The sequence below is a fragment of the Manis javanica genome, chromosome 7 (assembly GCF_040802235.1).
Source record: "Manis javanica isolate MJ-LG chromosome 7, MJ_LKY, whole genome shotgun sequence".
In the NCBI taxonomy this organism is placed as follows: domain Eukaryota; kingdom Metazoa; phylum Chordata; class Mammalia; order Pholidota; family Manidae; genus Manis; species Manis javanica.
Window position 1 is genome coordinate 47,674,458 of NC_133162.1, and position 23,214 is coordinate 47,697,671.

The window sequence follows — 23,214 nt, forward strand, 5'->3', positions numbered from 1 at the left end:
ATACCTCCTGTTTAGCTCAGTTTTGCTGGAGCTGGGTGGTTTTACTTTTTATTTTTTTAATTTTCTAAATTAGCTACAGTTCTGTTCAGCATAGAAAACTAAACTCAGGTGGGAGCTGTTTAGTAATAAACAGATTAGTTAATTAGCCATGATTTATTAATGATGAATTAATTATACCTGATTGTGCAGTTCTGCTAGCTAAAGGGAGCTTTAAAGGAGTTATTTTATTAATCATCATGATGCTAATTGCAGACACTTACAGAAGGACCACTAATTAAACATGCAACCATATGCAGAACAACTTGGGCTGCTGAGACCTGCAAGAGTAAGAGACACTGATTTTTAGGGGAGTCAAAACAATCTTACTTCAATATTAGGGGGTTGGCTTGGTAATCTTAATCGTTCACTGCAAATTCATATTGTAATCCTTTCCAGCAGAACTTGATCCCTATATCAAAAAGTAGATAGCACTCTGGTAAGATTTCCGTTAAGAGGGAAAAATTGTTCAATCTTGTTTTATGTTTTACACACATGTAAACTGCTATACTGAATGTTTGCTAAACAGAGACCATTGACGGATGGAATGGGATTTACAGCACAGAGTCAAAACCATATACCAGTCCTTTGTACCAGAGCATCTCAGGTGAGTGGGAGGTTGTGAGACCAGGAGAACTCTGTATATGGAATCAGAATAAGAGGATTCACAGCTTTGTGCTGTTGGGGCAGATAAAGAAATGAGACTGCCCAGGTGAAGGAGCATCAGATAAACTCAAGGATAGCTACACAATAGAAAAGTTGTTTTCAATTTTTAGCTCAAGATAAACTAAAGCCATTTATTGCCTTTTTGTTGTTATGAACACTTGTTAGGAATTATGCAGCATCCGAACACCATCCTCCTAGTGCCTTGCATTAGGAAATTCTCATTGTGAGTAGTCAAGCAGGTAGGGCCCAACTTCCACCACAGAGGCCAAGGTGGTCAATACTGCCTCTCCCTGCAAATCAGGGGAGAGCATGCTACTCAGGCCCTGACAAAGCAGAAACAATTTTCTGGGAATTTGGATCCTGAACAAGAAGCAGTACTGTGGAGGTCCTGGAGGCCCTGCTCTGTGCTGTGGCTGCTCTGTGAGCTGCGTGGAGATTCTCACAGTTGGAGAAGCTACTCATAATAATGGCTACTGAATACCTGAGTAATTTTGGTTCAACAGGTAATACATAGGAGCATGTGATCAACGTGATGAGGAGGATGATAGTGATAAAGGTGATGGCAAACCTCAAGCGTGTCCTGATTTTCTTGGCGTCTTCTATCCTCTGCATTGCTCAGTGGGTTAGGACTGAGCATATGACATAACTCTGGCTAATGAGACATGAAGATAAATTTTCAGTTTAGGAAGCCAAATGAGGAAAAGAACTTGGAATGAGGTGAACCAGCATTTGGCATGCACAGGTTTACTTAATCCCCCATTTTTGATATGGTATCCCTCTTTCAGCTGTGCTTGGAGTCTAGGGATCTTCTGTTTTATATTCCCCAAAGAAAAATATCCATTTTTTTCCCCCAGAGTGGGGAGAGGCAATTGCTATATATATATATATATATATATGTTATATATTTATTTTAACATGTATACAATGTGTATCTATTATCTAGATCAATACATAGAATATTTCCATCACCTCAGAAGGTTCCCTCACTCCCCTCCTCAGGAAAAACAGAAACAAAAGCCTCTCCATCCCTCACTCTCTAAGGAAATCACTATTTTGAGATTTCTATCACAATAAATTAGTTGCCTTTTGTTGAGTTTTTATAAATGGAATCATACAGTATATACTGTTTGGCTTCATTCATTTAACAGAATGTTTTGGGGACTTATGCCTGCCGGTGAGTCCCTTTTTATTGCTATATAATATTCCATTACATTGTTTTAGTGCCCTCCCCTTGCCTTCTCCACACTATCACCCAACCCCAGCTCTCAGGGTCACTCAGTGCTGTTTGCTCCTGAGCATTCCCAGGCTTCACCTAAAGGAGAGAGGCTCTTTTCTTTCCCCACTGCTGCTGTAGACTTTGATCCTTAGTTCAGCTAAGTCAGTGATCACTTGTTCATGTTTTTAGCTTCCAAAATGGTACTGTTGTTATTCCTCACTATTCTGTTGATTTTTGTAAATTGTACCTTAGAAAAAAAAATCTTTCCCATATGATTTTCAATTCAATTCTGAGGCATGTACCCCAAAGAATTGAAAACAGTGACTCAAACACACAACTTGCACATCAGTTTTCATAGCAGCATTATTCGCAATAACCAAAAAGTAGAAACAACCCAATTGTCCATCAACAGATGAGTGGATAAACCAAGTTGGCATATACATACAGTGGACTATATATCGTTCAGCCATGGAAAAGGAATGAAGTTCTGCCATGTGCCACAACATGGATGGACCTTGAAAACATTATGCTAGTGATATAAGACAGACACAGAAGGCCACATATTGCATGATTCCATTTATATTAAATATCTGGAATAGGAGAATTCATACAGAAAGTAGGTTAGAGGTTACTGGGAGCTAGAAAGAGTTGGAAATGGGCTTAACAGTGACAGAGTTTCTGTTGGAGGCTGAGGAAAGAGCTTTGGTGGCTGTCTTAGTCAGCCAGAGCTGCTATAACAAAATGCCATAGACTGAGTGACTTAAAGAACAGGTATTTATTTCTCACAGTTCTGCAGGCTGGGAAGTCCAAGATCAAGGTGTGGACAGATGCGTTCCTCAGGAGAGCTCTCTTCCTGGCTTGCAGAGAGAGCTGCCTTCTTGCTGCGTGCTCACACGGCCTGTCGTCCATGTGTGCACACGGCAGGGGAGAGAGAGAGACTGTCTTCCTCTTCTCCTAAAGGCATCAATCCCATCATGAGGGCCCACTCTCGTGAACTAACCTCACTCTAATTACCTCCCATCCCCAAATACTATCATATTGCAGACAAGGGCTTCAACATCTGAATTGGGGTCAGGAGGGGGACACAAACATTCAGTCCATAACCTTGTGAATGAATTCAATGTCACTAAATTGTACAAGTAAAATGGGTTAAATGGGAAAGTGCCAATGAAGTGCACAGAATAAATATTCTTTAAAAATGGTTAAATGGCAAGTATGTTATAGATATCTTACCACAATGAAATATTTTTAAAGAACCTTTATTGTAATTTTAGTAGGTTTTGGAATTAAGCTTAATTAGATGCCTGTGTTTGATTATTTTATCTGTATCATATTACTATCCTTCTTTTTTCTGTCAAAATAAACAGAAAAATTTGCAGTACAGTACAAAAACATCCTTCCACTGTAAACTGTGCAAGAATTAAGTTGCTAACCTGATGCCCCATTATCCCAAATACTTTAGTATATATTGTGAACAAGGACATTTTCCTAATCATATACAATAAACCATCAAAATCTAACTCGAATACATTACTAGTCATTCATCCTCAAATCTGATTCATGTTTCACCAACAATCCATTATAGCAATATGCCCTTTATAGCCAAAGGATCCAGTCCTAAATCATGTTTGATTCAGTTTTTCATGTCTCTTCAATATCTGACAGTTCCCTTGTTTACCAACTCTCTCTAAAAAACTCCCTCTGCTTTCTTTCTCTCAAGTTCAGTGTTCATTTCCATATCATTGGAACTCAAGAACTTGGTCTTTGGGTGGTCCAGTAACACCTGCACCCTAGGTGGCATATATTGCCCTCTAAATTTTCTTTCAAGGTTTTTTTTTTAATTAAAAAACATTTTTTTAAAATTTTGGTATCATTAATCTACAATTACATGAGCAACACTATGTTTACTAGATTCCCCCCATTATCAAGTCCCCCCCACATACCCCATTACAGTCTCTGTCCATCAGCATAGTAAGATGCTATAGAATCACTACTTGTCTTCTCTGTTTTGTACAGCCCTCCCCGTGCCCCCCGCCACATTATGTGTGTTAATCATAATGCCCCTTTTCCCCCCTTGTCCCTCCCTTCCCACCCATCCTCCCCAGTCCCTTTCTTCCAAGGTTTTTAAGTTTTACTTTTTACACTGTTTTCATAATCCATCTGACATTAATATTATTTGTACATAGAGATATTTGTTTTCTTCTGGTAGATTGCCACTTGTGCCAGTATCACTAACTAAATAACCCATCATCCTTTACCACTGACCTGAAATTCCTCTTCTGTTATATATTAAAATTTTCTGTAGATTCTGTGCTTAAATTAAAAAATATATATATTTTTCATTGTGAAATATAAATATGGAAAACATACATACAGTTAAGTAAGTAATTTATAACAAATATCCATCTGACCACCCCCAGATCAAGAAAGAGAAGACTGCCAGCACCTCAGAAGGTCCTATGTTCCCTTTCCTGATTATAAGACTCTCCTTCCTCCTGGAGGTAACCACTGTTTTGATTTTTATGATAACCATTCCCTTGCTTTTCTTTATAATCTTAGTACCTGTGTATATATTACTCCCAAATAAAGTAGTTTGTCTATTTTCAAATGTTACACAAATGAAACTATTCTGTATGTATTCTTTTGTGTCTACTTTGCTCCATAGTATGTTTGTGAAATTCATCTACATTTTTCTGTGTAGGCATAATTTATTCATTTGTATTGCTGTATAACATTCCATTGAAAGAGCATACAGAAATTTATTTATTTGGTTGTTTTCCTGTTTTAGTTATTACCAAAAAAATGCCACTGTGAAGATTCTTCTTTATGCGTCGTAACGTACACATGCAACATTTTCTCTTTGGTATGTACCCACCGGTGAGCTGGGCTGTACACATCTTCAGCTTTCACAGACACCAGCCGACTGGTTTCCAAAGCATCCCTCCTTGATGACAACTCCCGTGTGTCATATCCTCTTGAACCCTTAGTACAGGCAGATTTTTAACATTTTTTTTGCCAATCTGGTGGGTATTTTAAAAACATCTTGTTGGGGTTTTAATTTGTGCATCTTCTTTATTCATGAGGTTGAACATAGTGTATTTATCTGATATTTCTGTTTCATTGTGAAGTGTCTTTTCAAATCCATTGCTCATTTTTCTATTGGATCTTCTCTTTTACTTATTGATCGGCAGCAGTTCTGAGTACATGTCATTTGCCTGTCATAGGTGTTACCAATATCTTCTCCAGGGCTTATCTTTTCAGTCTCTCATGTCTTTTCATAAACAAATAATGTGTCTGAAGTTATCACTTTTTCCTTTATTTTTTATACATTTTGTGTCTTGTTTAAGAATTTTTTTCATATCCTGAAGATATTCTTCTGTATCACCAGTTAAAAAACTTGGTAATTTTCCCTTTCACATTTAGGTCTTAAATTCACCTGGAAGTTATTTTTGTGTATGATATGTACAATTTCATGTTTTACTATGAGGATGACTAGTTGGCTCAGAGCCATTTATTGAAAAGTCCATGCTTTCCCACAATCTGTAGTGCCATGTGCCTCATGTGTTGAGTATATCCATACGTAGTTGGCTGTTTCTGAGCTCTCTATTCTGTTGTATTTACCCTATGTTTTTCCTATACAAATATTACACTTATTATTTTTATTAAACATTTTACTCTTTATTATATAAATTTTGTCACACAATTCCCTCAAAACTATTTATTCTAAATTTATTCTAATTTTATGATTGTTTTGAAATAGTTAATACAAATACTCGCAAATGATTCAAGTAAAGTAAAGGTATATAGAGTCTACATACTAAGTTCCCCTTCCCCCTCGGCTCCCCAGTCTACCATTCCCCTCCTCAGGGGGGCAATCACTGTTACCAGTTCATATTCTGTCCTCCATCCTATGAAAGAACAATTGTATCAGGGTGTGTGTTTGTGGATATATATGTCTTCCTGTACATACATGTCTCACACTAATGCTAGCTTACTAATCACATTATTCTTTATCTTGCTTTTTATAATTTGATGCATATTAAGGCAGTCATTATTATCCTCATAGATGAGGAAAGCAATGCTCAGAAAGGAAATTTACTTGCGTAAGTGCATTCAGCTAGTAAAATGGTTGGATATGGATTCAAAACCAGGCTACATGATTATAAATCTAATGCCCACTCTACACTTCAAAGAATATATTAGAGGGTTCTGATAACTACCCTGTTTAACAACTTACCCCCCAATTTGGAGGTATAGAACAGTCATTTTGTTTTTCATGTACATAATATTTTTTAAAATTAAGATATTGATGTACAATCTTATGAACGTTTCACTTGAATAACATTGTGGTTTCAATCATTCACCCATATTATAAAACAGTCATTTATCATGCTTTCGTATTCTGTGGGTCAGGAATTTGCACAGACATCGTGGAGAAGGCTTGTTCCTATTTCACTTGTTGTTAGCCGGAGGCTCAGAGTCATCAAAGCCTTGTTTACACTTGTTTGGAGCCTGTGTTGGGAACACTCAATAGCTGGGAGTTGGAACAGTTAGAGTTCCTTGGACATTATCCTTCTTTGTGTAGTCTCTTCACATGATGTTTCTGGCACAGTGGGTTTATAATAGCTGGACTTCCTCCATGTTGGCATGGCTCCCAAGGTCCTCGAGAGAGCAAGATGGAAGCTATATCACCTTTAATGACTATACTAGGGAGTCACACAGCTTTACCTCTCTGACATTCTACTAATTAAGGCATTTAAAAGTTCTGTTCAGGCTCATGAGATAGGAACACAAATCCCACCTCTTGATGGAGGATTGTTAATGTCACATTATAATAAGAATACATGAAGTGGGGTATGTTTGACTGCAGCCATCTTTGGAAAAATACAATCTACCACAGAGTGTTCTGGGAATTTCCCATATTCTTGGGAAACTGGGGATGTGAATGGTTAGCAGGAACAAGGCATACCTTCATTTAAAGGAAGAAAACTTGGTGTAAATCCTGAATCTTTTTTTTTTAATAGATGCAAGATAACTCCAGGCACTGAACCACCATCAACAAATATATGGGTGTGTTTATAGATCATCATCAAAGATTTTTGAAACTGTTCTTACCGCACTGAACCAGAAGATACTTTCAAGGAACCAGAAACATTTAAGTGTCAGCTTCTTAAGAATTTTGTGGGCTCTCAAGCATACTCTGCAAAGTGCATGGACCAAATTGAACCTGTTCTGCATTCAGAAAGTGAAAACAGTGCCCTGTGGCTTAGCTCTTTGTCTTCATTTGTTTAGGCTGCTCTAACAAAAATGACAGAGACTAGGTGGCTTATAAACAACAAATATTTATTTCTCATAGTTCTACAGTCTAGAAGGCCAAGATCAAGGCACTGGTAGATTTGGCGTCTGGTAAGAGCCTCTTTCTTGCTCACAGATGGCAGTCTACTCATTGTGTCCTCACATGGTGGAAGGGGCAAAAGAGATCATTATCACCTCTTTTGTAAGGGCACTAATCCCACTCACAAGGGCTCCACCCTCACGACTTAATCACATCCCCAAAGCCCCACCTCCAAATACTGTCACACCGGGGACTGGATTTCAACATACGAATTTTGGGGAGACACAAACATTCGGTCTATAGAAGCCCTTCTGGGGCACTGCCTTATACACTGTTTTCTGATGATGTCAAATACTGGAGAGGCCAGAGTGGTTTATGATTATGTAAATGCAAGAGCTGGTTGAAGCTATTGCAATACCTTTGGGCCAGGTTATTTTAAGTTACAATGGACAGTTCACGAATTTCATCAACTAACTGGAGGCTCTTTCTAGCTAAAATCATGATTTCAGCATAAAAGAAAAGAAGAGGTAAGTTAAATGTGAACACCTGTTCTTCTAAAATTGCTCTACTGCAGGTACCAGCCCTTGAGAGTTGGCAGATGGTTTTGTGTTTCTAAGCCTGACCTTAGCAGCCCTTCATCAATCTTGCACTGATTGATTCTCAGGAAAGAGGAGGTACTGGCTTCCTGGGATACCCAAGACACCTTTGATTTAGTTACTACCTGAAGACCAATTAATTATCCACACTGGTTTTCTCAAGTTTTCCTAACAGAGCTGGGCACAGCCTGGCTGGGGTGGCTTTTTAATGTGGTTACTACATTTACCCATATTATCAAGTCCCCACCCATACCCCAGTGCAGTCACTGTCCATCAGTGCAACAAGATGCCACAGATACACTATGTACCTTCTCTGTGCTACGTTGTTCTCCCCGTGATCCCCCACACTGAGACAGGGACTGTGGGTGTAGTCAGAGTAGGGTGAGGGCCTCCGGGAAAAGCAGGATGGAATATTCACGGTCAGAACAATGTGACAATGGGCAAAGAAGTCCCTATTGAAACTCTATGTTAAACATTAAGTTCTGGAACCATTCTTCAGTGAGATCAGTTAATATTCTCCAGATGGGGAAGAGTGGCACATGTTCAGTTACGCTAATCATTTGTAGCCATGTGTAATATTCACTTTAACATACTAAAAGGCCCAGGCCTATGTGCTTCTTTCCTCCTTCAGATCTGACGAAGTAATTTTGCAAACTGAGCAATTAACTTAGCATGCAGACCCAGCTGTAGATAACATGGTAAAAGGCAGGACGAATTCCATCTTAAAGATAAGATTGCATTTTAACACCCAGGAAGTTCAAGAGGCAGGATTCTTTAACAAATAGACAATACCTCAGCCCACCTTGGGGGCTGGGTGGGCAGCTTTTTGATGTGCTCCCAGACCCAGGTGCCGGTGTCCTAGAGAGAGATCAAGGCGGGAAATTCCTTACGTTAAGTTAATCTTTAATATTCGGGGACCACTTAACAGGTGCACACCCCAAAGTTTTTTTCCATGTTCTCAAAAAATCCTCAACTGCCTATAAAACTCCTAGACAACGCATCACCATGGACTCTCTTTTCCCCTCCTGGCCTGAGCCAGGAGCTCTGTTCTTTCACTTTATCTCTAAATAAAAGTCTGTACCTTGCTCTCCTACCTTGACTGTTTGTGAAGCTCATTCTTCGGCTTCCTGAACAAGAAACCCAGCATCAACACCATGTGTACTAAACATAATACCCCTCAATCCCCTTCTCCCTCCCTCCCCACCTGCCCTCCCACACTCCTCCCCTTTGGTAACCACTAGTTCATTCTTGGAGTCTCTGAGTCTGCTGCCATTTTGTTCCTTCAGTTTTGCTTCATTGTTATGCTCAGTGAAATAAGCCAGGCAGAGAAAGACAAATGCCAATTGATTTCCCTCATTTGTGGAGTATAACAATGAAGCAGGCACTTATTATTTTTAAAATTTAGGAGGGCTTAATTGTGTTTATTTTTAAGTCAAATAGTAGTATATGGGTTTTTTATGGCATAGAATCAAATCATAAGCAGCTCTCAATTATCCTCTGGATGGGTTATCTGGGGATCTCACTCTTGGCATCCATTCAGCTGTTTCCCCTCTTCGGTTGCTCAACAGGTCGCATTTCTCTTTCCTCAGACTTTGCTTTTCATTCCAAGCAAGGGAAAAAGTGGGAAGAACCAGGGCCAGATGTGTGTTGTTGATGTGACAAGTAATAGAACAGCACTCATTTTTGAGGTTAGGTATCCATGACTCTTCTCCTTTAGGAAGATAACAGAGCTGACATTCGCTGACATTTGCTACTAAGAACTTCCTTCACATGATACAGGTTATATTTTGGTAGTATTAAAAGATAAACTGAGGCACACTGAAAATATTAAGAGTTTATTTGAGCAACAGTCAATTCCAGTCAGACAATGGTGAATAAGAAGTGGTTAGGCGTGCACCATCAACAGGAGCCAGGGGCAAGACTCTGTAGGGAGACTTGGAAGCACAGTAAGTGAAAGAAGAGAGGTGATGCGAACTCAACAGTCCAAGCAGGTTTATTGCTGAACCTGAGAGGGACCCCTCTGTCCTGGCCAGCAGAACAAAGGAAAGAGCGCCTCTAACAGGTCAAGAGGCTTTTTATGGTCAGGGTTTTTGGTAGGCTGTTTGAGGGGAGGGGTCTGGGGAAAGGTGGGCTTGTGGCTTGCTGACGTGTACTCGGGAGAATGCTTAACACATGTAGGTAAGATGACACCTAGGTCGCTCTGTGATGGTGGGTGGGCTTATTCAAAAGGTGGTACTCAGTCCAGATTTTATCAGTAAGGGAATTTTTTGGTTGGCGATAGTTCGAGTGGTTGCATTTTATCTTGGAAAGCCAAGTTGGCTGTTTGTCATTGGTTGTTCCTGGGTTTCGATTTCTTAACCTTGAGGCATTTACAGGCTTAGGTTTTGGTTTGCTTATATACGTGGCTAAGGTATTAGACTAACCTCAGTCTAATGGCCTTCTTGTTTAATTAATTTAACAGTAGTATATGCATTAATTTTTTAATGGAAAATTTAATATGCACAAAAGCATAGCAAATACTGTAGTTACAACTTCCACTCTCCTCTTTTCCAACCCCATATCCATCACACAGCTTCAATGTTTATCGACTCGATCTGTTTTGTTTCATATTTGCCCCCAAACCCAGGTGCTCCGTTCTCTGTGTTTGTATTAACCCGAAACCCGTTTCCTTTGCTGAACATGCCCAGGAGGTGACACTGGGTGCAGAAGACTCTTGCAGGTCTGTGTCTTCCACTCCACCTTGCAGACCAGGCTTGAGAACATCTCGACTGTCACACTCTATTATACTTGATGGGGAAACTCGAGGCGTCCTGGTGGCGGGCAGGACAAAAGGACAGCTGTGCACGGCTGCCCACAAATTAGGGCATCTTTGGAGGCTGTCCTTCAATTCCCAATTAAGTTTTAGGAGAGCTTTAATTATTCCATCAACAGTCCTCATTTAAACAATCACAGGCACTCTGGCTAGTGGGGAAATGACTGACTGACTAGATTTGCATAACCACTTACCTTAATTAGAATGTCAAAAGTTGGTGGCAAAGAGGCCAAGTTGTACTGTGACTTAGTATCATTTTAATTTAGTCCAATCTCCTATTATTACAACTGCCTTTCTCTTTGCATTTCAGGTCCTCTTTCTTTCTAAGCACTTTGTAGCAAAAACAGAATGGAAGACAGACTAACAAATAATTTGGTTGTCGGCTGAGCTCCTGAAAAAAAGTTTTTCCTTAATCGAAACTGTGATTTTAGTTTCTATCTAAACTTATAATTGCATGAACATTTAGATTTAGCATGGGTAATTTAGGCAGGCACTTGGCTTTGAACCAGAAGCTGGCTCTTTCCGTGTGCACGTGTGTGTGTGTGTGTGCTAGTGCATGTGCGGATAAGGTGGTAGAATCATCTTCAGGTTGTCGCATGAGAACAAAAGTCACTTTTATGCCAGTGTTTTAACACCGGGATTGGTGTGTAATAATGATTGTAAGATAGATTCTTTAATAGACACATTGTTTTTAGTAATGTGTACAGCTTCTCTGACAAACGTTTTGGACTATGAGATTTGAACACTGCAAAGTGGACTGAGAGTAAACTGAACTCCGGGTCTCAGGCATAGAACCACCCTGACCCTTTAGAGACTGTTTAGGCACGCATCCGTGATTTCTGGGTCTGGCTGGTGAGCTACTTACCCAGGTTTTAGTTAAATCAGACATCCTGTTTTTCTGCCCTCATTCCCTTTTAGCAGCAGGAGGCCACCTATTTAATTAGTTGGGGTGAGAGCGTCTGTATCTCCTGGGGGCAGCTTTAGCCCCAGAGTTGGATAAGAGGGTGACTCCAACTCTGGGGGTGTGGCTGGCCTCTCCCCTGCAACATATGGGGAACCTGCCACGCCTTCAGACAAGTTCCAGCAAAAACCATTAGTGGAGAGGCCTCCTTCCCTGCTGGGAACACACCCTGCAAAGCCAAGGGCGGGTTGGCGTCACTAGTAGAGGTCAAGCAGTTCTTAGACCAAATAGCATCTGACAAACTATGCCAGTTGGAAATCATGTTCCTCCCTGGGTGGGTTTAATTTTATGGTTGTTTGCACAAACTCCCTAATGGGCAGGGCAGAGTTTAGAGCATCCTCCCAGGATTGTTCCAATGGAGTTTAATGTCTTTGCAGCCCATCTGTGAGTTGATTGAATCGTCTGTTTACTAGAGGCTAGGGTTGGAGCTTGGCCATTCAGCTAAATGGGATTATGGTAATGTGGGGTTAGCACACTGTTTATCCAAAGGCCGGGAGGTTTGACCACAAATACAATGCATATAAGTCCTTAAACCCTTACCATACCGTCTCTAGCCTGAAAGAGACATGTGGGTTCCTCTGCATGTGGTAGTATTGAATCATTATATTCAATGTTCTGACTCCATGTTAAGCAGGCCAGATTTCTTTGGACATAAGATTTTATGGTGTTTAAGAGGTTATATTCTTCAGTCAGACAAATTCAGTTTCTACCATTTGCTGCCAGAAGGACATTGGAGCAAGTTTCTTAACCTCTCTGGGCTTCAGTTTCCTCATCTATAAAATGGGGATAATAATTGTACCTACCTCACTGAGATGCTGAGAGGATGAAATAAGATAATATGCTGAAAGAGTGTAGTACAGTGCCTGGTAAATTAATGTCCTTTTAATGAGTCTCAGGTATTAAAAATGACAGTAAATGACAATTTCAGCCACATATGAACAAGACAGGTGTGTTTACATAGGCAGGAACAGGAAATCTGAATGAACAGTGGTGGTTTTAAAATCTGGAATTTTAACATTTTACCAGTGAACTCCTTAGTCTTAATGATGTATGGGAATTCTTTAATTGCACATTTTCCCCTTGTTCTGACTTATTAATCTTTCTTATTTTTTAACAAAGAGGTGAAGATCCAGGCATACTACTACATTTTGATTTACCTTGTAATGAACGTGTTGTTGCTTTAGAAGCCGTGCACGCTCCCATCAGAACCAGAGCTCCAGGGAACCCTGCAGTAGTCACAGCGATGGCTCTGTCCTGTTTCTCAGGGGGATCACTCCCCGGAGAGAGCTGCATAATCAAGATCAAGTGATAACTCATACAGGAGAAACACTTCTGTGCAGCAGGGAATAGGGTTGCGTTCTTCAGGGCCAGATGCTTAGATGGATTGGGGACCCACCTGGCCATAGGTGCCTCAAGTCTTGTCTTCTCCATCGGAAGCAGTTTCCTTGCAATGGATGTGGAGGAAACCTGGGTGAGGAGGATGGGGGAGGAAGAGCCAGTTCTCCCAGATGGATGGTGGTTAGAGAACGTGTGGCAGCTAGAATTGGTTTCTCTGAGATGCCTGGTTATTTTTTCCTTTATCTACAGCTGGATCTCCATTCTGGGACAGGATGAAAGTATCCTCTTCCTCTAGCAGGCCCAAACTGCAGGGACTTCTGTCTCAGGACCCACCCCGCAGTGGCCGTGTTGCTGTTGCTTGACTGCAGCGAGACACAGCTGATAAGCTGGCCAGTCCAGTTCTCCTTCCTGGGTATTTGAAGATTTGACTGGAATAGACAGCTGGGTTGGAGTAGAGTCATCTCGTTGTAGTGCCCCAGGACCAGGAACAATGGCTCCTAAGGTCTCAGGTCACTGTCATTCAGGTCCTGCCAGAGAGCTGGTTGTGTAAGCTTCCTTTGATTCAGCGAGCTAGTCCTCATGTCTTTCCCATATCTCTTTTTAGCCTAAATAAACTGAAGACTGGTTCTGTTTTCCTTTTGTCCTTCTGCAGGAACCTTAAGTGATACTGTTTCCTACTGAACACTTGAAAAATTAAAAGGCAGAGAGGGGTGAATTCTTTACAGGAAGCTTGTGATATTTCCAAGTGGTCAATCCGAAACCTCTGGGTTTTCTAACTATGACAACATCATTGTAACATAAAACTTCCTCCGTGAAAGGCATCTTCAGCCATAAGACCTACAAGGTTGCATGGAGATGCATGTGCCAGGTGGTTAGCCAGGTGGGTCTGTTCTTTGGCTAAGTGATTTACATCGATGTCTGACAACCTGGAATTTAAATCTGTGCTACACAAATTGACCAACTGGGCTTCCTTGTGAATAAGTGCCACTAGAGCATTAATTCTTCAAATAACAAAGGTCTTTGGGGGGAAAAAAAGGCCCCAGGATCGTCTAAGCTGGATAAACCTGCACAGCTGAGTACATATCGTTCTTTATGAACTACCAGCATTACCATCACCAATTAACTGAAACAGTCTCAGCTGTGCCAGTTGTCCTGGGAAGCAGGTCATGGGTTTCCTGCAGTTACTGGAAATGGCTTCTTCTCAGGACCTAGTCTTCTCTCCACATGCAGGCACTGATTTGGACTGAGAACGCTCTAGCCCCATTTTCTCCAAAAGGCTTCCTTCAAGGATCCAAATGTACAGTTGGGTCCATTTAACAGGGATAACTCCGAAACTCAGTTTCTTCTTCCTCTGGCCATGGAATGCATTCTTTCCCCATGGCCATGAGCAGCCTCCTCTGAGAGAGCTGCCTGTGGCACAACCCATCTCCCTTTGGCATAAGCCACTCAGAGCATCAGTGGTATTGCTTTAGTTTAAAATAGGATTTTCCAAAACTTCCTCCAAGCTGCCAGAGTTTTTGTGTCGTGAATGAGCAGTTACAGCCTTCCAGTGGAGCTCCCCACTGGCCGACTCCTGTGTTCCATTGTCTCTCTAAGTTTCCCTCTCTCCCCCTCCTCCTCACATGGTAGCTAAAGGGACTGGGATCAGACCCGGGGAGGCAGCTAGCTCTATCTCAAGGCAGGTCTGGGATAAAATCAGAGGAGGCTTGGATTAATTTATGGGAACTCAGAAGCAGACTCGGTGGTTTGACCGAAGTCCAAGACAGTCCCCTTGACCCTGAGGCACTGATGCTGGCCACAAGCGTGTGAAGACACACAGGGCTGCTTCTGTTCTGAATTATGTCCCCACTTCCAATGTAGTACCAAATATAACCCTGAAATGGAAATGTTCTACTGATTAATTTCTTTCTAATATCAGGAGCCCATATGGTATGATCAATTCACCCTGCCCTCCTTTTTTACTTCGTATTATAGAGAATTTCAGACACAAAGAACAGTATAATGAACCATAATATGCCCATCACCCAGCTTTAACAATTAATTCAGGCAATCCTGTTTTACCTATACTTCCTTCCACCTGTTTCTATCTATTTTGAAGCAAATCCCACACATTATATAATTTCCTTTGTGAATATTTCCTCATGAATCTTTAAAATATAAGGGCTTAAAAATGTAACCATGTTATCTTTATTATACCTAATATAATTAACAATAATTCCTTACTATCAAATGTGCAATTAGCATCCAAATGTCTCTCACTGTCACATAAATATTTTTAGAGTTGGTTGGTTTGAATCAGGATCCAAACAAGACCACATGTTGCATATGGTTGATAGGGTTCTGGTCTCTTATTCTAATGCCATAGGTTCCCTCTTCACTTTTCCTTCCACATGACATATATTTGTTGACAAACCAATCAGTTGTCTTATTGAGAGTCTCAATTCTGGCTTTTGCTAATTGCCCACCCATATGCTTCTCTGTCATGTCAACATGTTTCTCTGTCTTCTAATAAAATTCAGGTTCAATTTTTGAGTAGGTATATGAGGTGCTGTGTTTTTCCATCAGAGGCACACAATGTCTTATTCTGTCTCTGTCTCTTTGTAGTGGGTTAACTGGACAACAATTAGAAACACTCAAATAACAGATGCAAGGTTATTCCCAGGCACATGTCTGCCACCAGGCCTTGAGCACAGAGCTGTGAGTCAGGCCAGAGTTTGAATCTGACTCTGCCATCAATGGCCTTCTCTTGCCTGGCGCTCCCTTCTTTCCTGAGACCCTTCACACACAGCTGAATTCTGGGCTGGCTGCCAACTGAGCAGTGAGCCTCTGACCATCCTCTTCTCTAGCCAGTTTTTTTGCCCTGAAAGTTTTCTCAAACCCAACATACTTTTCCTACTTTACCCTCAGCACTGCCCAGAGAATTCACATGCTCACAAGTAACTCTGTAGAGAAATCTTTAGGACTCAAAGGAATGACTGGAATGTAGAGTAGAAATAGTTAACTCATTAATTTCAAATTAGCAAGTGAAAAAACTTTTGAGTGTAAATATATTCAAGATACTAGAAAAAAATCAACTTCTAAGATGTTTTAAGATGGCTTTCTCCTTAATGGAAGAGTATGGATTCAGCTTGCCTTTTCCAAATACTTTCTGTGGAAACTTCTCTCTCAGTATCTTCTGAGATGAAGAGTTTCTATGGCTACATAATTCAGGGAACTCTGCGTATCCTACCCTGAGAAGGACCATGATCATAGTAAAGGCTCTGAAAAGTCCTGCAGCAAAAAGCTTGTAAAGCTTGATTTAAGCCAGAATTTCCTTTTCTTTGTTGAAGGGTAACAGTTTCAGGACATACTTTGGGAAACAAACTTTGGAGACCCAATAAAGCTAATCTTCTGGGTAAAGTGAGGCTATGAGAGAAAGGCGACTTTGGAGGTTTGTGTGTAAAACTGCAGTATTTCCAGAAGCTCTCACCTGGCCTTGGTGCTGCTTGGCCTAAGGTCATCAGGTATTTAGGTAAACTTCTGGCTTCCATCCAAGATGACCTACCTGCATCCTGCATGTCACCAGCAAGCATGGAGCCACGAGCCAATGTTACCTGGGCCCCAATTCAGTGTTCATTATTTAGCAGCAAAGCAAACTTGCTAAGGTGAGTCAAGTGGACCTAGAGTGACAGACTATGTGACAACTGGTCATTAGCTGTTGGGGAACAAGAAAAAGGTGCTGAAAAAAGCAGGTTGTGGGCATCAATTGTCATCTGAGCACTGCACTCAGCAATGGTTATATGACTGGCAAAGTGTGAGGTACTCAGTTGTCTGGTCCACTGAAGCATCAAGAACAGGCGGTGGTGGGGAGGTGAACATGCAAGCAATGGAAGGCCAGGTTTGGAAGAGTGACTCAGTTGTGAACTTGGTGAGGAGGGCAGTCAGAAGCCCAGTGTCAAACTTGGGCTCTCTCACTTTTAGTAAGACCTCCACGGCTAGGAATCTGATTGGTACAGATGGCTGGCCAGCTCGGCATATCTTTTGGCTCCCTCCTCAGTGGAGGTCAGTGGGAGGCTGGGACACAGGCAGGGAAATAATAATCAAACATGATGGTGAGGAAGACAGGAACACAACCTCAGAATTAAAGGATCTGAGTTTGGGGACATTTTACAATAACTTGTTCAGCCAAGCTGCTGAAATTGCACAAGGAAATAAAAAACAACACCAACTAAAACCAACAGAAAACGGTTTCCCTCCTGGGGCAGGGAGCAGGCATCAGTGGCTGGCCTGAGCTGAGAAGCCTCTGAGCTGACTCAGGTCCTGCCTGAAACCTGGACTGTAATGAGAGCTATCCTTTGGGGAAGTAAGCCACCTGCTCACTGTGAAACAGCAAATACCACAATTTCAGAGCAGAAGCAAACGCAGCAGGCCTGTGGCTACTGCTTTTGGAGGGCACAGTTTCCCCCAAAAGAGCTCATAGGCGCAAGAGGAAAAAGCTGTGCTGCTGTGGGAATAGCATCTACTCTCCCTTTGTGTGTGGGGTCCCTCCATCGGCCTCTTCCTCCTCCCTTCCTCTCCTTCTTTCCTTCAACCAATATTTCTTGACCATCTGCTATGTGCTAGAAAAAATTTTAGGTACTAGAGTTAGAGTTAGAACAGTACAGAGGAAGCTCCTGAATTCCTAGAATGTCCATGCCTTGAGTTAAGTATGTAAAGCATTGGATAGAACAGGAGATGAATGACACAGCGGGGCCAGCTAGGGACCATCTAGGGAAATTGCATTTGATCCCAGGGGGAGCAACCAGTGAGAAGCCCCATGGTGGGGTGAGTGTGGGCAATGGAGGAGAGAGGGAGCGACATCAAGAGGCAATGTCAAAGAGGTGGGGCTGCTGGCTGAAATCCTTCTTCCTCCAGAACAGAATAAAATCTCCCTGCTGTGAGCTTCTGGTGATACTAATCATGCCTCATGCCTAGGATAGTAGTCTCAACTTTTCTGGTCACATGCTCATATCAGAAAAAAAAAGCACTGGCACATACTTACATATAAATATATATGTACTTGTATTTCATACACTATAAACACACCCCAAGATAGAATGAAAAGAATGACATAAAATAAATATCAGCAAAATTTCTAATGTTTTTCCACACTCTAGATGGTCTTGTGTGCCTTTGGGGGAGCATGACCCCAGTTTACTATTCAGGTAGTTTTTGATGGGTCTTATTTCCAGAACTGGGCTGTGAATTTAATTAGGCTGAGGCTCTCTTGTCCCTGCTTTTGCCAGGCACAGGGATGAACACATGGAAATAGGGATTACTGTCCATGAGACAAAGGCTTTAGTTCTGGTGGACACATAGACAATAGGGCTGGCGTGGAAGGTCTTCACTGGGAAGCAGGGCTAGGTCCTGCAGCTTTACCGTGGCCTGGATGAAAGATTCCTTTTATTAGTCAGAGTTCAACCAGGGAAGGAGAACCTTTGTATCACAGAAGAAGGAATTTACTACAAAGATGAGGCCTTATGCAATTAGGAAAGAAGCTAGGGACGTAAAGGTCCAAAAAGGGTTGTGGAAGGAGCAGAGAAGAGTCACTATAAAGCAGCCCTGGCTTGGGAATGAGCTGGAGCCTGCATGGTAGTCAGGAGGGTAGGCGCATCCAGCTGCTGGAGTGAGACTGGGTCGAGTGGATGGTGCGGAAGACGGTTTCTTTGTGGCCACCTACCGGCTCTGTGAGTTCACATGAAGCATCTGACAGTGGGCCTGGGGCCGCTGCTGGCCGGCAAGGGCCCATAGCTGGGAGGGAGCACTGGACACACAACGAGCAAGAGCAAGGACACATGGATCTGCTGCCTTATCTGCATCTATCATGGTCTCTAACCTACAGTGATCTTCAGAGCATGGTGGCTTCACTTCTGCCTCCCAAAGCTCATGCAACTTCACTTTTGCCTAAATCAGCCAGACCCCACAGGGAAGGGCATTCTGAAAAATACAGCTTTCAGCCCAAGTTTACCATACAACAGTTCTAAGCACATCCCTAAGACTAATTCCCTTTACTCTGCTTCTATGCTAATGAAAGAAACATCATGATCATTGATTTGTCTCCTCAAATAACACCAGTACTAGGAAGGGAAGGGCTCTGGACAGGGCCCTCCGTTTGTTATCTTTCTCTTGGCCCCATCAAATTACAATGAAACCACCAAATTTACTACCACAAAAGTTTTGAGCAGCCTTTTTCTGGCTTCTGTTTCTGCTATTTCAAACTTAAGTTGTTACAATATTAAAGGCAAAAGGAACTCCTCTGACGTCCTCTCCCAGTCCCTGCTTACTTTATGGGGCAAGAACTGAAGAGCAGGGAAATAACCCAAAAATGAGCAGAAGGAGGGGTGGCTGACTACAACCTGGATAACCGCAACAGGTCATTTTGTTTCTCTAATCAAGCACTTATATTGCCCTTATTTGTATGCCAGGTATAGTTAGTTCTAAGTGCTTTGCAAAAAGTAATTCAATCCTCCTATCAATTCTGTAAGATTGGTTCTGTTGTTAACCCTCTTTAACAGGTAATGTTAAGAGGCATAGCTAGGTTAAGGTGCTCAAGGTTACCCAGCTGCGATCCATATTCTGACTAATTGCAGCTGTGTATGTAAGAGGTTCACAAATTATCCACCACATTCAAAAGCTGAAGAAAGTGATGCTGAGTTCATTTTCATTACAATTTGTTAAGACTATTCAGAATATGTAGTATTAGCTGTCATTTAAAGAATGACTTTCTTAGGGGCCAGGCAGAGTCCTTTCCAGGTACAGTCTCATTTAATGCTCACTACTGCCTGTGCGGTAGGTATTATTCCACTCTGCAGATGGAGAAATAGAAGTGATTTGTGCAAGAGCACACAGTGAGTTGATAGGAGATCCAGGATTCAAAGCTGACTTCAAAGATGGTGCTTAGCTCAGACGCTTAGGGGAGGCTTAAGATCCACTATCTAGAACAGTAAACACAGTTCAAACCCTGCAAGTCAGTCTGGCTCATGGAGTCTAGAAACTAAGTCAAGATTGCAACGTCAGAATTCACAAGCACTGTGTGAAGTGCCTGGGGGACTTGGAGAATCACCTGGGGCGCTGTGGTGAACCTTTACTTTCTGGAGGTGAGTGATCACCTCTGGGGCCTGGGACAGGACCCTCCGTTTGTTATCTTTCTCTTGGCCCCATTAACAGTCTCTGCCCCTTCTTATTTCTGTCCTCTGCTGGGTTTTCTCTTCCTTGGATCTCTGAGGGGCAGGGGACTGAGGTAAGACTTCGCCTCTCCCTTTATTTCTCTAAACATATAAATCCTTTTTGCAGGTTTTTTTCCGCCTTAGTAACTATATGGCACATTATAAGTTACAAGAACTTTTAACATGCCCTTCTGGTCTTCGATGAAACATAAGTGGAACTCAACCTCATTATTCCTTTGTCTTTTGCTGGTGTACATCTGCGTGTTTCAGGGGCCCAGACTCCCCCAGTTGCCACCTCCTCCAGAAGGAATCTCCATTCCTAATTTTCCACATTTTCCCTGCAAATGAATTTTAATTGTGTATTTCTTTGGAGAGTTTCCATTTAAAAAATTAAATATGGCTTTGGATAATAAGGGAATGCTCATCCTTGAATCTATTGTATACATTGTATATAATAATTTCCAGCCATTGATCTTTTGCCTTTAAAATAATATTTCTCCTATTTTCCTACTTCAGGTGTAAACTCCTTCTACCTTACCCATCTGCCAGTTTTGGTTTCTGACCAACCTCCAGAAAAATAGTAACTACCAGTTCATCTGGCAGGATCATGCCCTGAGTATGAAAACACTGTGGAGATCAGTCTGACATGCAGGTTCTTCTGGTTCAAATAACTATGGATGTGCATTTTGATAAGAAAGAGTCCATTCTGTTTTCAAAATGTGGAGCTAGTGGGTGTTCTTTACAAGGTAAGGAGATGTAAATCAGTCATTCAGGCTATTCACTCGGAATGTGCTCATTCTGATCAGAATCTATCATTTATCAAATTAATTTTTCCAGCCATTCAGTCTGGGTCATTTATCACCTGTTATTTTCTAGGCACTGTGTTAGGCACTGTGGTTATAAAATAACCACACTATTTCTTAAGCACAAACTTACTCATTCTATTCTTGAGACTTTTACAGTGGTTTGTCTGACTTTGGGAAGTCACTGGAAGCTCTCAGTTGCTCCAGTGTAAACTGAGGGGCTTGACATGATCTCATAATTTTAGAGCCTCTAAATCAAAGGATATGCTTGACTTCCTGTCTTAACTGAGTCATTAAATTGCTCAGTGTCTTTGAGCATAGTGTTTATAGTCTCTGAATCTCAGTCTCCTCCTCTATAAAATACATGAGAGGTACTACAGCAGATTTGAAAAAAAATGTGTTTCAAGAAACTTTGTTACTAGGCTTCTCTAGGAAAAAAGGGTTCTGTGTTACACAGATCTAGGAAACACTGGAGCCAATAGGTTTCTTTACTCCAGGACTTCTCAGAAACTTTACTATACCAGTTTTGCTTTATGACTTTCCAAGCAGGAGATAGCTGTATTTCTCAAACTTATAGGACAATGGACTTCCTTCTCTCCATGATCATGTTTGTAGTACTAATAAATTGTCCTTCAGAATACATTTGGGGAATGTCTCACTGTATAGCTTCTTTACTGCAGTAATACTCTACATTTGGATCAGTTTTATGCCACAGATATCTGCTAGTTTATATTCTGATACAGCTACAGCTGTGCTGTGTACATACTGCTATGTTTCCTTTTCCTTTTCAAGTTCTGCTTTTGTTTCTCTTGGTGCATAGGCTGTAATCTCAGAAGCCTGAATACATGGCCTGCAAAATACATCCTATTAGCATTTGGTCAACAGTGTCTAAAACAAATGCACAGTATGTTTATAGGGAAACATTCCAAAGAATATCACAAAGTAGGATCCGTTTCGGCACAGGGATGAGCTAAACGAACATGAGAAATAACAGCATTAGGGGGCAGGTTTCCATAAAGCTCAAAAAATGTATTTGACATTTTGATGACTAAATGGTATAGATTTTCCTGTCAGAGGACTGCTGTTCCTGACCGTGACTGTCAGGATGCAGAGTAACAGAGCCGAGCGGCCCCATGCAGAAGTCCGTGTTCAACATCTGTCATGCTGGAGGTCATTAATGTTCAATTGCACCCTATTGTCTTCATGTTACTCGACTTCGTTTCATTGTCGTTGCTTCAGCTGGGGATTAATCAACTATTTATGGACTTCTAGTCAGGGCAGTCACAATGGGGTTTCAGGCTGAGGCAGCAGTGGTGGAAGCGAGTCACCGTTAAAAGACTCCATTTTTGTGAGAGTTTGTCAACAACCTAATTAAACAAACATATCTGAGTATAATGCTGACATAATCCGTATTTCAAAAGAGGAAGGAGCATACTTGGTCTTCTTGAAGAATCCAGAAGTGAACCTGGCTTCAATCCATTTGGAGCTGGTTTCTTTGCCACTTTACTTTTCCTTATGAGCCAGAAAGGAGCTGTGTTGGAAGAATCAGTTAATGGCTCTCTGTATAAGTCAGTTCATCATTATCAATAGTGGAAATCATGTTTTTTTATTGTTCTCGAAGACAACTGACACAACTGAAACATCCAAGCAGTATGAAATATTTACAGGGTTATCATGTGGAGGGAAAAAAATCTTCCTTTAAAAAAATTACTTTTAAAAGCTTTACAAGTTACTTAGATGTCTCCATTTTGCACAGATATATGAAATATGGTTAGTTTCACTAGATTTAAATGTCAAATTAAATAATTAAGTAATTATCATCTCAATACATATCCCAAACACATTGATGAACCTGTGTTGGGGGAAGTAGAGTATAAATTTTGAATTAATTTGCCTAAGTATCCAAACTCATGAAATCCAATTATATAATTGGAATAATATACATTTTTTGATATACCACGAATATTTTTTGATATGTTATTCTGCAAAAAATAGTCAAATTATTTGCACAGTAAAATTCTAGGTCTTCAGTAATATAAATATAATTTGTCCCAACTTACTTAATAGTTAAAATAAAAATGTCAATATATTAGATCAACATTATACAAAATTGTCATACATCTTGAAGAAAACTAAATCTTTACTAAACTTCTGATATACCTCATTACACCAAGACCAACATGTTTACACGAATGATTTTCACTAATTTTAAAACCTTGGTTAAGTTCTTGATATGGGAAAAGATGGACCAAACTCTTTCCCCACCC